This window comes from Mandrillus leucophaeus, unplaced genomic scaffold (genome assembly GCF_000951045.1).
Source record: "Mandrillus leucophaeus isolate KB7577 unplaced genomic scaffold, Mleu.le_1.0 Scaffold55, whole genome shotgun sequence".
NCBI lineage: Eukaryota > Metazoa > Chordata > Mammalia > Primates > Cercopithecidae > Mandrillus > Mandrillus leucophaeus.
Window position 1 is genome coordinate 3,339,128 of NW_012105919.1, and position 15,008 is coordinate 3,354,135.

Here is a 15,008-nt window from a genome sequence, read left to right on the forward strand (position 1 = left end):
GGGAGGTGGAGCTTGCAGTGAGCCCAGATCACGCCACTGCACTCCAGCCTGGGCGACAGAGCAAGATTCCTTCTAAAAAAAAAAAACAAAAAAACACCAGATGTTTAAGGTGGGTTGCCATGGGAGTGTGGGGCTGGTCTGGAACTACTGAGATGAGATTGTTCTCTATTGCTTGTATATTTTTATCACTTAAAAAATAATAAAACAGGCAGGGCGCAGTGGCTCACGCCTGTAATCCCAGCACTTTGGGAGGCCAAGGTGGGCAGATCACCTGAGGTCAGGAGTTTGAGGCCAGCCTGGCCAACGTGATGAAACCCTGTCTCTACTAAAAAAAATACACAAATTAGCCAGGAATGGTTGCACATGCCTGTAGTCCCAGCTACTCAGGAGGCTGAGGCAGGAGAACCGCTGGAACCCAGGAGGTGGAGGTTGCAGTGAGCCGAGATCGTGCCACTGCACTCCAGCCTGGGCAACAGAGTAAGACTCCATCTCAAAAATAATAATAATAAAAATAACAGGAGAATATTAAGGTGCATACCCTTTGATCCAGCAATTCAACTTTGAGGAAGTTGTCTGCAGGAAATAATCAGACTCGTAGTCGAGGATGGATATACAGGGTTGTGTAGCTCAATATTGTTTACAAAAGGAAAAACTATTTTCAATCTAGATATCAAACAATATGGGGCTGGTTAACTAAAATATGGTATATCCATAAGATGGAATATTATGGCAGGGCACAATGGCTCACACCTGTAATCCCAGCACTTTGGGAGGCCAAGGCTGGCAGATCTCTTGAGCCCAGAAGCTCAAGACCCCCTTGGGCAACATGACAAAACCCCATCACTACAAAAAATACAAAAATCAGCCAGGCATGTTAGTGCATACCCATAGTCCCAGCTACTCAGGAGGCTGAGGCAGAAAGATCGCTTGGGCCCAGAAGGCAGAAGTGATGTCCAACTTCTGTGAGCCACCGTGCCTGGCCCTTCATTCCCTTTTCCAAACCTACTGACAACTGTCTGTCACAATTAAAAAAAAGGCTGGGTGTGGTGGCTCACGCCTGTAATCCCAGCACTTTGGGAGGCTGAGGCGGGCAGATCACCTGAAGTCAGGAGTTCGAGACCAGCCTGGCCAACACAGTAAAATCCTTTCTCTACTAAAAAATATATAAAAATTAGCCAGGCATGGTGGCGTGCACCTGTAGTCCCAGCTACTCAGGAAGCTGAGGCAGGAGAATCACTTGAACCTAGGAGGTGGAGGTTGCAGTGAGCTGAGATCGCACTACTGCACTCCAGCCTGGGTGACAGAGCAAGACTCTGTCTCAAAAAAATATAAAAAAATAGAGACAGGGTCTCTCTCCGTCACCCAGGCTGGAGTGCAGTGACACAACCATGGCTCATTGCAGCTTCAACCTCCTGGGCTCAAGCAATCCTCCCACCTCAGCCTTCTAAGTAGCTAGGACTACAGCTACACATCACCATGCCAAGCTAATTTTGTTTGTTTGTTTGTTTGTTTGTTTATTTATTTAGAGACAGAGTTTCGCTCTTATTGCCCAGGCTGGAGTGCAATGGTGCGATCTCGGCTCACCACAACCTCTGCCTCCTGGGTTCAAGCAATTCTCCTGCCTCAGCCTCCCAAGTAGCTGGGATTACAGACATGCACCACCAAAGGCCCAGCCAATTTCGTATTTTTAATAGAGACGGAGTTTCACCATGTTGGTCAGGCTGGTCTCGAAGTCCTGACCTCAGGTGATCCACCGGCCTTGGCCTCCCAAAGTGCTGGCATTACAGGCGTGAGCCACCACGCCCGGCCTATTTTATTTTATTTATTTATTTTAAGATGGAGTTTCACTCTGTCACCCAGGCTGGAGTGCAATGGATAGGTCTTGGCTCACTGCAACCTCCGCCTCCCGGGTTCAAGTGATTCTCCTGGTTCGGACTCCCAAGTAGCTGGAATTATAGGCATCCACCACCCCACCCCGCTAATTTTTGTATGTTTAGTAGAGATGGGGTTTCACCATGTTGGCCAGGCTGGTATTTTTTCATTTTTAAAAGATTTTTGTAGAGATGGGCTCGCCCTATGTTGCCCAGGCTGATCTCCAACTTCTAGCTTCAAGTGATCTTCACATCTTGGCCTCCCTAAAGCTCTGGGATTACAGGCGTGAGCCACTATGACCAGCCCATCACAATTTTTAAATGCTTAGATTCAGGACTCAAACCATCTTAAATAGTTCAGATAAAATTTCTTCTATATTTAGTCTTATTTCTTCTACTCTTAATGATATTTTAAGATCAGGAGTCAAGGTGCCCAGGAACTCTTGTCCTTCACCCTAAGTGATGAGAACAGCATAGATCTAGGGCTTAAAGTCTTTAGACTGCATAATGAATAGTTATTTAATATTTTAGCAACAGTAATTAATTAGTCATAGGACTGCATGGCTGCCACTGCACCACGATGAGGCAGCTGATGAATTAATATTTATAGAACCCCCTCTGGAAAGAAGATCATTTAGTAGGGATTTCTAGAATGGATCAGCAAGACAAAGAAAATGCCTGGTCAAAAGAACTTTAGGTTGGAAACTACGAGGCAGAGATCCGTATCTAGTCTAGACAACACACACGTACACACACAAGACATTCATTTATAGGAAGGAAAGATTTATGGCTTATGACTTCTTTTCTTTGGAATCATCCTTTCTATTCTTCTATTCAAGAATGGGGGATCAGGAAGGGAAAAGGCACAAGAGAAAGCATTGGCTGGGCAACCCTAAGTTAGAAGCAGAGAAGAAATATGAGGAAAATAGCTATGACTAAGTTGGACCTCAGTTACCCCTGGGAGGCATCTCCCCAAGAGGGAGCAGCAGGCTTGTTGATGGAGATCATCTCCCTCCTGCCCCAGCTGCTGACGTGATACTCGCTAGCCCTGGCTCAAGCTGGGGCCCTTCTGGGATTTTGCAATATCTCTCTCTTCTGCTGGCTTTTCTATACCAGCTGACTGTCTAAAATGGCTTCGTAATCCTTCCTGGGTCCAAAAATATGTGAGTGTGGTGTGAAGATAAGTGGTCCTTGATAAACTTTATTAGAGTTTAAAGGTGGTTTTACATGAGGCAGCCATGTTAATTTTTAAGGCCTTTCAAAACACCAAGGAAAAAATATACACACACACACACACACACACACACACAGAACCTATGGGGGAGATTGATTATTTCCATCTTACTAATTACAGTCTAAAAGAGGAAATACACACACCTACTCAAAATCTTTTTTCCAAGTGTTCTGGTAGGCCCTGTTCATTCATATTTTTATTTCAAAGAAGATTATTTCGGCTCATGGGTGGATCTATGCAGTAACAGGGAAAAGAAATCAGATGAAAGAGATATTTGAAAACAAGGAGGGGGAAATTCTCTTTGGAGCACCACTGAATTGCTAAAACTAAAGGACGGGCCTCCACATGGATGAAAAGCCAGAAGATGAAGCAGCATTAAATGCCTCTCTCATTTGAAAAGATCAGCAGCAGGGAGCTCTGAAAGATGCTATGTCCTCCATCGCCACCTTGTGTGCATCACAGGCCTTGCTGCACTGGGATTTCTAGTTCTGACTTGGAGATTTGCTAACATTCGTCTCCTGCAAAAAAATTAGATTAAGAAAAAGTTGTTCCTGGCCAGTCGTGGTAGCTCATGCCTGTAATCCCAGCACTTTGGGAAGCTGAGGTGGGCGGATCATCTGAAGTCAGGAGTTTGAGACCAGCCTGGTCAACATGGCAGAACCCCCACCTCCACTAAAAATACAAAAGTAGCCGGGTGTGGTGGTACACATCTGTAATCCCAGTTACCTAGTTACCAGGAGGCTGAGGCATCAGAATCACTTGAACCCGGGAGATGGATGTTGCAGTAAGCTGAGATTACGCCACTGCAGTCCAGCCTGGGTGACCTAGCAAGTCAGTCTCAAAAAAAAAAAAAAAGGGGGGGAGCGGTTAGCACAAAGGAAAAGTGGACAAAAGATATTATTGTAGAGTTTTCATTCAAGGAAAAGTGAACACTGTATATTTTTGTTCCTTCAGTATTCGTTAAATGCCTACTCTGTGCCAGGCAGAGTTAGGTTCGAGGATCGAGTTCCCAAGGAGACTGGCAGCTTCCCTCTCTCATGAAAGACAGGGAGGCTACTTGGAAGGAATCATTGCAAAGGGAATGAGAAGTCCAGGCACCTAGTCTGGGGCTGAGGTTCCCGGAGGATGTGAAGTTTAAAGCTGGTAACTGCTACTTGTGACTTAATGAATGTGAGGATGGTGGGGGAAACTTCAATAGTACTATTCACCAAAAAAAGCACTTACGTGCAACGCAGTGTGGTGTTTGAATCATGGACTGCTTGGATTTGGTCCCAGATCTTTTGCATGTTACCATGAAGAAGTAATGTTTCCCAGTTTTCTGGGATGATAGTGATAGTAACTACCTTCGTAAGTAATCAAGGTTGGTTCCTTCTGAGGATTTGTTTGTTTGTTTGTTTGTTTGAGACAGGGTCAAGGTCTGTTGCCCAGACTGGAGTTCAGTGGCATGATCTCAACTCACTGCAACGTCTGCCTCCCAGGCTCAAGTGATCCTCCCGCCTCAGTCTTCTGAGTAGCTGGGACCACCGGCATGCACCACCATGCCTAGCTAATTTTTGTATTTTTTGTAGAGACAGGATTTCACCATGTTGCTCAGGCTAGTCTCGAACTCCTGAGCTCAAGCAATCTGCCCGCCTCTGCCTCCCAAAGTGATAGGATTACAGGTGTGAGCCACCACACCTGGCCTTTCTGAGAGTTTTGAAAGAAGAATCTATTCCAGACCTCACTCCTTCGCTTGTAGATGACCACAGTCTCCCTATGTCTCTGTATATTATCTTCCCTTGGTGTGTCTGTGTCCAAATTTTGTCTCTTTTTCTTTTTTTTTTTTTGAGACAAGGTCTCACTTTGTTGCTGGAGTGCAGTGGCATGATCACGGCTCACTGCAGTCTCAGCCTGCTAGGCTCGAGTGAACCTCCCTCGTCAGCCTCCCTAGTAGCCGGGACTACAGGCGTGTGCCACCACACCTGGCTAATTATTTTTTATTTGTAAAGATGGGGTCTTGCTGTGTTGCCCAGGCTTGCCTACAACTGCTGGGCTCAAGCAGTCCTCCTGCCTTGACCTCCCAAAGTGCTGGGATTACAAGCAGAAGTCACCACACCTGGCCCAAATTTTCTCTTTTTACAAGGACATTAGTCATATTGGATTGGGGCCCCCACTTTAGGACTTCATTTTAACTTGAGTCTCTCTCTCTGAAGACCCTGTCTCCAAATAACATTACACCCTGAGGTACTGAGGGTTAGGACTTCATCATGTAAATTTTCAAAGGGACACAGTTCAGCCCATAACAGAGATGGAGCTATGATTCCCTGAGATAGGAAGTATTAGGGAAGAAACAGGCGTGGGGAAGGAGGGCAGAGAACCAAGAATTGGAAAGACAAACAGTTAAAGTCATGAGACTATTAATTTATAATGATTTACATTGTAAAATAAAATAGGCCGGCCATGGTGGCTCATGCCTCTAATCCCAGCACTTTGGGAGGTCGAGGCAGGCAGATTACTTGAGGTCAGGAGTTGAAGACCAGCCTGGCCAACATGGTGAAACCTTGAAAATATAAAAATTAGTTGGGCGTGATGGTGCACGTTTGTAATCCCAGCTACTTGGGAGGATGAGACAGGAGAATTGCTTGAACCCGGAAGGCGGAGGTTGTAGTGAACCAAGATCATGTCACTGGAGCCCAGCCTGGGTGACACAGCAAGACTCTGTCTCAGAAAAAAAAAAAAAAAAAAAGCCAGGCGTGGTGGCTCACACCTGTAATCCCAACACGTTGGAAGGCTGTGGGTGGATCATCTGAGGTCAGGAGTTCAAGACCAGCCTGACCAACATGGTGAAACCCCATCTCTACTAAAAATACAAAAATTAGCCAGGCATGGTGGCGCGTGCCTGTAGTCCCAGCTACTCAGGAGGCTGAGGCAGGGGAATCACTTGAACCCCGGAGGCAGAGATTGCAGTAAGCCAAGATCGCGCCACTGCACACTGCACTCCAGCCTGGGCAACAGAGTGAGACCCCTCCGTCTTTAAAAAAAAAAAAAAAAAAGTATTTATCCATCGGAAAGCATAATTATGTAGCTTTGACAGCAACACAAACATTTTATGAAATACAGGTGAGCACCCCTAATCCAAGAACCCAAAATTCAAAATGCTCCAAAATCCAAAACTTCAAAAAATTACTATTTTCTAGAGACGGAATCTCACTCCATTGCCCAGGCTGGAGTGCAATGGCGCGATCGTAGCTCACTGTAACTGAGCTCCCGGATTCAAGTGATGCTCCTGCCTCAGCCTCCGAGTAGCTGGGACTACAGACGTACACCATCATGCCCAGCCAGATTTCTATTGTCTCAAGCCACCCAGTTTGTGGTTCCTGTTACCAGTCTAGGAAACAAATACAATGGCGTTCCCAAACTTCACCCCAGAGCAGGTGAGGTATATTTCCCTGCCCCATTGAGGTTGGGCTTGGACATATGTAATGCTTTGGCCAATGGAATTGTAGCAGATGTTAATGAGAGCAAAGGTTAAATGTGTTTGCCCAGTTTGTCTCTGGGAGCTGCTGGTCCCCGAATGAAACATGTGGGCAGGCAGATCTCAGCCTTGAAGCAGAGCCACCCTACAGACCTGGAAGGGGCGAAATACATGCTTGTTACTATCAGCCTCTGAGATTTTTGTGGTTAATCACTTAGTCCCCGGTGCCTGCCATGGTGCTTGAAACACAAGCTTAGTCAAGAATTTTAGTGCTGAATGAGTTCAAACATTAAACTGTTATGTTGTTTAACAGTTTGTGGCATTTGGATCTCTCACGTTGCCGACTTGGCCCTCTTCCAAGTGTAATTTGCTTTCTTTCATTTAAATAAAAACAAAAATGGCAGAGCATGGTGGCTCGCACCTGTAATCCCAGCACTCTGGGAGGCCGAGGTGGGCAGATCACTTAGGCCAGGAGTTAGAGACCAGCCTGGCCAACATGACAAAACCCCGCCTCTACTAAAAAAAAAAAATACAAAAATTAGCCAGGCATGGTGGCGGACCCCTGTAATCCCGGCTGCTCGGGAGGCTGAGGCACTAGAATCACTCCAACCCGGGAGGTGGAGGTTGCAGTGAGCAGGGATCGTGCCACTGCACTCCAGCCTGGTCGACAGAATGAGTCTCGGTCTCAAAAAAATAAATAAATCAAACAAAAAACAAACAAAAAATAATTTGCATTGTATACTCCCACTTGTCACCTGCTTCACGTCATATCAGGCCAGTGCCCATCTTTATATATCTATATAAACATAGATATATAAAGACATATATATATGTGTCTGTTTTCATATACTTGTTGACATTTGTGTGTATATATATATGGGGTAGACATGCAATTATGTTATGTGAAAAGTGGTCAAGTCAGGGCTTTTAGGGTATCTGTCATCCAAATAATATACATTGTACCCATTAAGTAATTTCTCATCATCTACCCCCTAACAGCCCCTCATCCTTCCGTGTCTCCAGTATCTATCATTCTACTCTTTATGTCCATGTGTACACTTTTTTTTAGCACTCACTCAGGAATGAGAACACGCAATGTCTATTTTTCTTTTCTTTCTTTTTTTTTTTTTGAGACAAAGTCTCACTCTGTGACCCAGACTGGAGTGCAGTGGCACGATCTTGGCTCACTGAAACATCCATCTCCGGGGTTCAAGCGAATCTCATGCCTCAGCCTCCCAAGTAGCTGGGATTACAAGTGCATGCCACCACACCCAGCTAATTTTTATATTTTTAGTAGAGACGGGGTTTCACCATGTTGGCCAGGCTGGTCTCGAACTCCTGACCTCAGGTGATCTGCCCGCCTTGGCCTCCTAAAGTGCTGAGATTACAGGCGTAAGCTACTGTGCCCAGCCCACAAATATTTTCTTTCATTGTGTGTGTTGTCTGTTCATTATCTTGATTATTTCTTTTGCTGTACAGAAGCTTTTTGGTTTAAGTCCTGTTTGTCTAGTTTTGTTTTTGTTGTCTGTGCTTCTGAGATCTTAGGCATACCGTGCCCATCTTCATCTCAGCAAGCCACCCTGACTGCTTTTGCAGTTTCTTTAACAATTGTACCATTTTCCTACCTCTAGGCCTTTGCACTTGCTGTTCCCCCTGCCAGAATGCCCTTCCCCACCTGCTTCACTTGGCAAACTCCTACACATTCTCCAGTTATCAGCTTCCTTGTAGAGGACATCTGATTCCCCCAAACACCATAGGTCCTCCTGTTTCTCAGTCATTTTTGCACACTATTTCTTTTCATAGTAGTACTTATCTTAACCATATAAATCAAATTTATATGGTTTGGATGTATATTCCTTTTATGTCTCATGTTGAAATATGATTCCCGGGGCTGGGAGCAGTGGCTCACGCCTGTAATCACAGCACTTTGGGAGGCTAAGGTGGGCAAATCACTTAAGGTCAGGAATTCGAGACCAGCCTTGGCAAAATGGTGACACCCTGTATCTACTAAAAGTACAAAAATTAGCTGGGCTTAGTGGCAGGTGCCTGTAATCCCAGCTACTCGGAAGGCTGAGGCACGAGAATCACTTGAACCTGGGAGACAGAGGTTGCAGTGAGCTGAGATTGCGCCACTGCACTCCAGCTTGGGCAACAGAGTGACACTCCGTCTCAAAAAAACCATCAACAACCGCTGGGTGTGGTGGCTTTATGCCTGTAATCACAGGACTTTGGGAGACTGAAGTGGGTGGATCACCTGAGGTCAGGAGTTCGAGAACAGCCTGACCGATATGGTGAAACCTCGTCTCTATTAAAAATACAAAAATTAGCCAGGCGTGGTGGCATGCGCCTGTAGTTCCAGCTACTCAAGAGGCTGAGACGGGAGAATTGCTTGAACCCAGAAGGTGGAGGTTGCAGTGAGCCAAGATCGCACCACGGCAATTCAGCCTGGGTAACAGAGCAAGACTCCGTCTCAAACAAAACGAAAACAACAACAAAAAGAGATATGAAAAATATTATTCCCAGTGTTGGAGGTGGGGCCTGATGGGAGATGATTGGATCATGGGGAAGATGCCTTGTGAATGCTTTAGCACCCTTGGTGATAACTGAGTTCTCACTCAGTTTATACTGTTTATAACCAGTTTATACAGTTTATAACCAGTTTATATCTGGTTGTTTAAAAGTCTAGGACCTCTCCCCACCTCTTTCTCTCTTGCCATTCGATACACTGCTCCCCTTCACCTTCCACCATGATTGTAACCTTCCTGAAGCTCTCACCAGAAGCAGATGTCAATACCACACTTCCTGTACAGCCTGCAGAACTGTGAGCCAAAATAAACACTCTCTCTTTATAAATTACTCAGCCTTGGCCAGACGCGGTGGCTCACACCTATAGCCCCAGAACTTTCGGGAAGCCAAAGCTGGCAAATCGCTTGAGCCAATGAGTTCAAGACCAGCCCAGGCAACATGGTGAAACCTATTTCTACAAAAAGAAAAAAAGTAGAAATTAGCTGGACTTTGTGGTGCATGCCTATAGTCCCAGCTACTCAGGCGGCTGAAGCAGGAGGATTACTTGAACCCAGAAAGCTGAGGCTGCAGTAAGCTGTGATGGACCCACTGCACTCCAGCCTGGGTGACAGAGTGAGACCCTATCTCAAAAACAAAATCAAACAAACAAAATTACCCGGCCTCAGGTACTTCTTTCCCATTCATAAATTCCTCCAACTGTGGTAGTATAAAGTGACTTGAAAGTATATACTTTAGGCTGGGCATAGTGGCTCATGACTGTAATCCCAGCACTTTGGGAGGCCAAGGCAGGTGGATCACTTGAGGTCAGGAGTTAGAGACCAGCCTGGCCAACATGGTGAAACCCCATCTCTACTAAAAGTACAAAAACATTAGTGGGGCGGCTGAACATAGTGGCTCATGCCTGTAATCCTAGCACTTTGGGAGGATGAGGTGGGTGGGTCACTGGATATCAGGAGTTTGAGACCAGCCTGGCCAACAGGGCGAAACCCCATCTCTACTAAAAATACAAAACTTAGCCAGGCATGGTGATGGGAGCCTATAATCCCAGCTACTTGGGAGGCTGAGGCAGAAGAATCACTTGAACCTGGCAGGCAGAGGTTATAGTGAGCCGAGATTGTGTCACTTCACTCCAGCCTGGATGAAAGAGCGAAACTCCGTCTCAAAAAAAAAAAAAAATTAGCTGGGCATGGTTGTTGGTGTGCACCTGTAATCCCAGATACTCAGGAGGCTGAGGCAGGAGAATTGCTTGAACCTGGGAGGTGGTGGTTGCGGTGAGCCGAGATTGCACCATTGCACTTAGGAGGCTGAGGCACAAGAATCACTTGAACCTGGGAGGCAGAGGTTGCAGTGAGCCAAGATCGTGCTACTGCAGTCCAGCCTGGGTGACAGAGTGAGACTCTGTCTCAGAAAAAAAAAAAAAAAGTATATCCTTTAATGTTGAAAGCAGTATGGCAGTTCCTTTAAAAATTAAACATAGAGGCTGGGTGCGGTGGCTCACGCCTGTAATCCCAGCACTTTGGGAGGCCAAGGCGGGCAGATTACCTGAGGTCAGGAGTTTGAGACCAGCCTGACCAATATGGAGAAACACTATCTCTACTAAAAATACAAAATTAGCTGGGCATGGCGGTGCATGCCTGTAATCCTAGCTACTTGGGAGGCTGGGGCAGGAGAATCGCTTGAACCCAGGAGATGGTGGTTACAGTGAGCCGAGATTGCACCATTGCACTCCAGCCTGGGCAACAAGAGTGAGACTCTGTCAAAAAAAAAAAAAAAAAAAAAAAAAAAAAAAAAAAAAAAAAAAAAAAAAAAGAAAAGAAACAAAGAAAGAAAAGATCAACTTAATGAAATAAAGCTGAAGACAAGATTAGAGAAAAAAGAATGAAAAGGAACAAAGCCTCCAAGAAATATGGGACTATGTGAAAAGACCAAACCTACAATTGATTGGTGTACCCGAAAGTGATGGAGAGGATGGAACCAAGTTGGAAAACACACTTCAGGATATTATCCAGGACAACTTCCCCAACCTAGCAAGACAGGTCAACATTCAAATTCAGGAAATACAGAGAACACCACAAAGATACTCCTTGAGAAGAGTAACCCAAAGACACGTAATCATCAGATTCACCAAGGTTGAAAAGAAGGAAAAAATGTTAAGCGCAGCCAGAGAGAAAGGTCAGGTTCCCTACAAAGGGAAGCCCATCAGACTAATAGCGGATCTCTCTGCAGAAACTCTGTAAGCCAGAAGAGAGTGGGGACCAATATTCAACATTCTTAATGAAAAGAATTTTCAACCCAGAATTTCATATCCAGCTAAACTAAGCTTCAGAAGCGAAGGAGAAATAAAATCCTTTACAGACAAGCAAATGCTGAAGGATTTTATCACCACCAGGCCTGCCTTACAAGAGTTCCTGAAGGAAGCACTAAATATGGAAAGGAAAAACTGGTACCAGTCACTGCAAAAACATACCAAAATATAAAGCCCAACGACATTATGAAGACACTGTATCAACTAACATGCAAAATAACCAGCTAGCTTAATGACGATAGGATCAAATTCACGCATAACAATATTAACCTTAAATCTAAATGGGCTAAATGCTACAATTAAAAGACGCTGACTGGGCCAGGCGTGGTGACTCACGCCTGTAATTCCAATATTTTGGGAGGCCAAGGCAGGCAGATCACGAGGTCAGGAGATCGAGACCATCCTGGCTAACACGGTGAAACCCCGTCTCTACCAAAAATACAAAAAAATTAGCCGGGCGCAGGGGCGGGCGCCTGCAGTCCCAGCTACTCGGAAGGCTGAGGCAGAAGAATGGTGTGAACCTGGGAGGTGGAGCTTGCAGTGAGCCGAGATTGCGCCTCTGCACTCCCGCCTGGGTGACAGAGCGAGACTCCATCTCAAAAAAAAAAAAAAGACACAGACTGGGCTGGGTGCGGTGGCTTACACCTGTAATCCCAGCACTTTGAGAGGCCAAAGTGGGTGGTTCACAAGGTCAGGAGTTCGAGACAACCCTGGCCAACATAGTGAAACCCCATCTCTACAAAGAAAATAGCTGGGTATGGTGGCTCGTGCCTGTAATCCCAGCTACTCAGGAGGCTGAGGCAGGAGAATTGCTTGAACTTGGGAGGCGGAGGTTGTAGTGAGCCAAGATTGTGCCACTGCACTCCAGCCTGGGGAACAGAGCCAGACTCCATCTCGGGGAGGCGGGGGGTGGGGGGAAAAAGACAAAAAAGACACAGACTGGCAAACTGGATTTTCAAAACCCAGCCTGTTTTTCAAAAAAAACCAATGAATCCAGGCTGGCATCGTGGCTCACGCCTGTAATCCCAACACTTTGGGAGGCCGAGGTGGGCAGATCATGAGGTCAAGAGATCAAGACCATCCTGGCCAACATGGTGAAACCCCATCTCTACTAAAAATACAAAAATTAGGTGGGCATGGTGGCATGCACTTGTAGTCCCAGCTACTTGGGAGGCTGAGGCAGGAGAATCGCTTGGAGGCAGGAAAATCGCTTGAACCCAGGAGGTGGAGGTTGCAGTGAGTTGAGATTGCGCCACTGCACTTTAGCCTAGTGACAGAGTGAGACTTCATCTCAAAAAACAACAACAACAACAAAAAAATCCAATGAATCCAGGAGCTAGTTTTGTGAAAAGATTAACAAAATAGATAGACCGCTAGCCAGGCTAATGAAGAAAAGTGGCTGACGCCTGTAATCCCAACACTTTGGGAGGCCGAGGCAGGTGGATCACCTGAGGTCAGGAGTTCAAGACCAGTCTGGCCAAAATGGTGAAACCTCATCTCTACTAAAAATACAGAAATTAGCTGGGCATGGTGCCAGGCGCCTGTAATCCTAGCTACTTGGGAGGCTGAGACAGGAGAATTGCTTGAACCCGGGAGGCGGAGGTTGCAGTGAGCTGAGATTGTGCCATTGCATTCCAGCCTGGGTGACAAGAGTGAAACTCCATATCAAAAAAAAAAAAAAAAAAAAAAAAAAAAAAAAAAAAAAAACCCAAAAAAAAAAAAAAAAAAAAAAAAAAAAAGATAAAGGGGATATCACCACCACTGACCCTACAGAAATACAAGCTATCATCAGAGAATACTATAAACACCTCAACGCAAATAAACTAGAAAATCTAGAAGAAATGGATAAATTCCTGGACACATACACCCTCCCAAGACTAAACCAGAATAAGTTGAATCCCTGAATAGACCAATAACAAGTTCTGAAATTGAGGCAGTAATTAATAGCTTACCTACCAAAAAAAGCCCCGGACTAGACAGATTCACAGCCAAATTCTACCAGAGGTACAAAGAGGAGCTGGTACCATTCCTTCTGAAACTATTCCAAACAATAGAAAAAGGACTCCTCCCTAACTCATTTTATAAGGTTAGCTTCATCCTAATACTAAAACCTGGCAGAGACACAACAAAAAAAGAAAATTTCAGGCCAATATCCCTGATGAACATCAGTGTGAAAATCCTCAATAAAATACTGGCAAACCAAATCCAGCAGCACATCAAAAAGCTTATCCACCACGAACGATCAAGTTGGCTTCATCCCTGGGATGCAAGGCTGGTTCAACATACACAAATCAATAAACGCAATCCATCACATAAACAGAACCAATGACAAAAGCCAGAAAATTATCTCAATAGATGCAGAAAGGCCTTCAATAAAATTCTACACCCTTTGATGCTAAAAACACTCAATAAACTAGGTGTTGACGGAGCATATCTCAAAATAATAAGAGCTATTTATGACAAACCCATAGCCAATATCATACTGAATGAGCAAAAGCTGGGAGCATTCTCTTTGAAAACCAGCACAAGACAAGGATGCCCTCTCTCACCACTCCTATTCAACATAGTATTGGAAGTTCTGGCCAGGGCAATCAGGCAAGATAAAGAAATAAAGCGTATTCAAATAGGAAGAGAGGAAGTCAAATTGTCTCTGTTTGCAGATGACAAGATTGTATATTTAGAAAACCCCATCGTCTCAGCCCCAAAACTCCTTCAGCTGATAAGCAACTTCAGCAAAGTCTCACAATACAAAATCAATGTGCAAAAATCACAAGCATTCCTATACACCAATAATAGAGAGTTAAATCATGAGTGAACTCCTATTCACAATTGCTACAAAGAGAATAAAATACCTAGGAATACAACTTACAAGGGATGTGAAGGACCTCTTTAAGGAGAACTATAAACCACTGCTCAACAAAATAAGAGAGGACACAAACAAATGGAAAAACATTCCATGCTCATGGATAGGAAAAATCAGTATCGTGAAAATGGCCATACTGCCCAAGGTAGTTTATAGATTCAATGCTATCCCCATCAAGCTACTATTGACTTTCTTCACAGAATTAGAAAAAAAACTACTTGAAATTTCATATGGAACCAAAAAAGAGCCTGTATAGCCAAGATAATCCTAAGCAAAAAGAACAAAGCTGAAGGCATCATGCTACCTGACTTCAAACTATACTACGAGGCTATAGTAACCAAAACAGCATGGTACTGATACCAAAACAGATACATAGACCAATGGAACAGAATAGAGGCCTCAGTAATAACACCACACATCTACAACCATCTGATCTTTGACAAATCTGACAAAAGCAATGGGGAAAGGGTTCCCTATTTAATAAATGGTGTTGGGAAAACTGGCTGACCAGAAGCAGAAAACTGAAACTGGACCCCTTCCTTACGCCTTATACAAAAATTAACTCAAGATGGATTAAAGACTTAAATGTAAGACCTAAAACCATAAAAACCCCAGAAGAAAACCTCAGCAATACCACTCAGGACATAGGCATGGGCAAAGACTTCATGACTAAAACACCAAAAGCAAGTGCAACAAAAGCCAAAATTGACAAATGGGATCTAATTAAACTAAAGAGCTTCTGGGGGGAGGGGGGA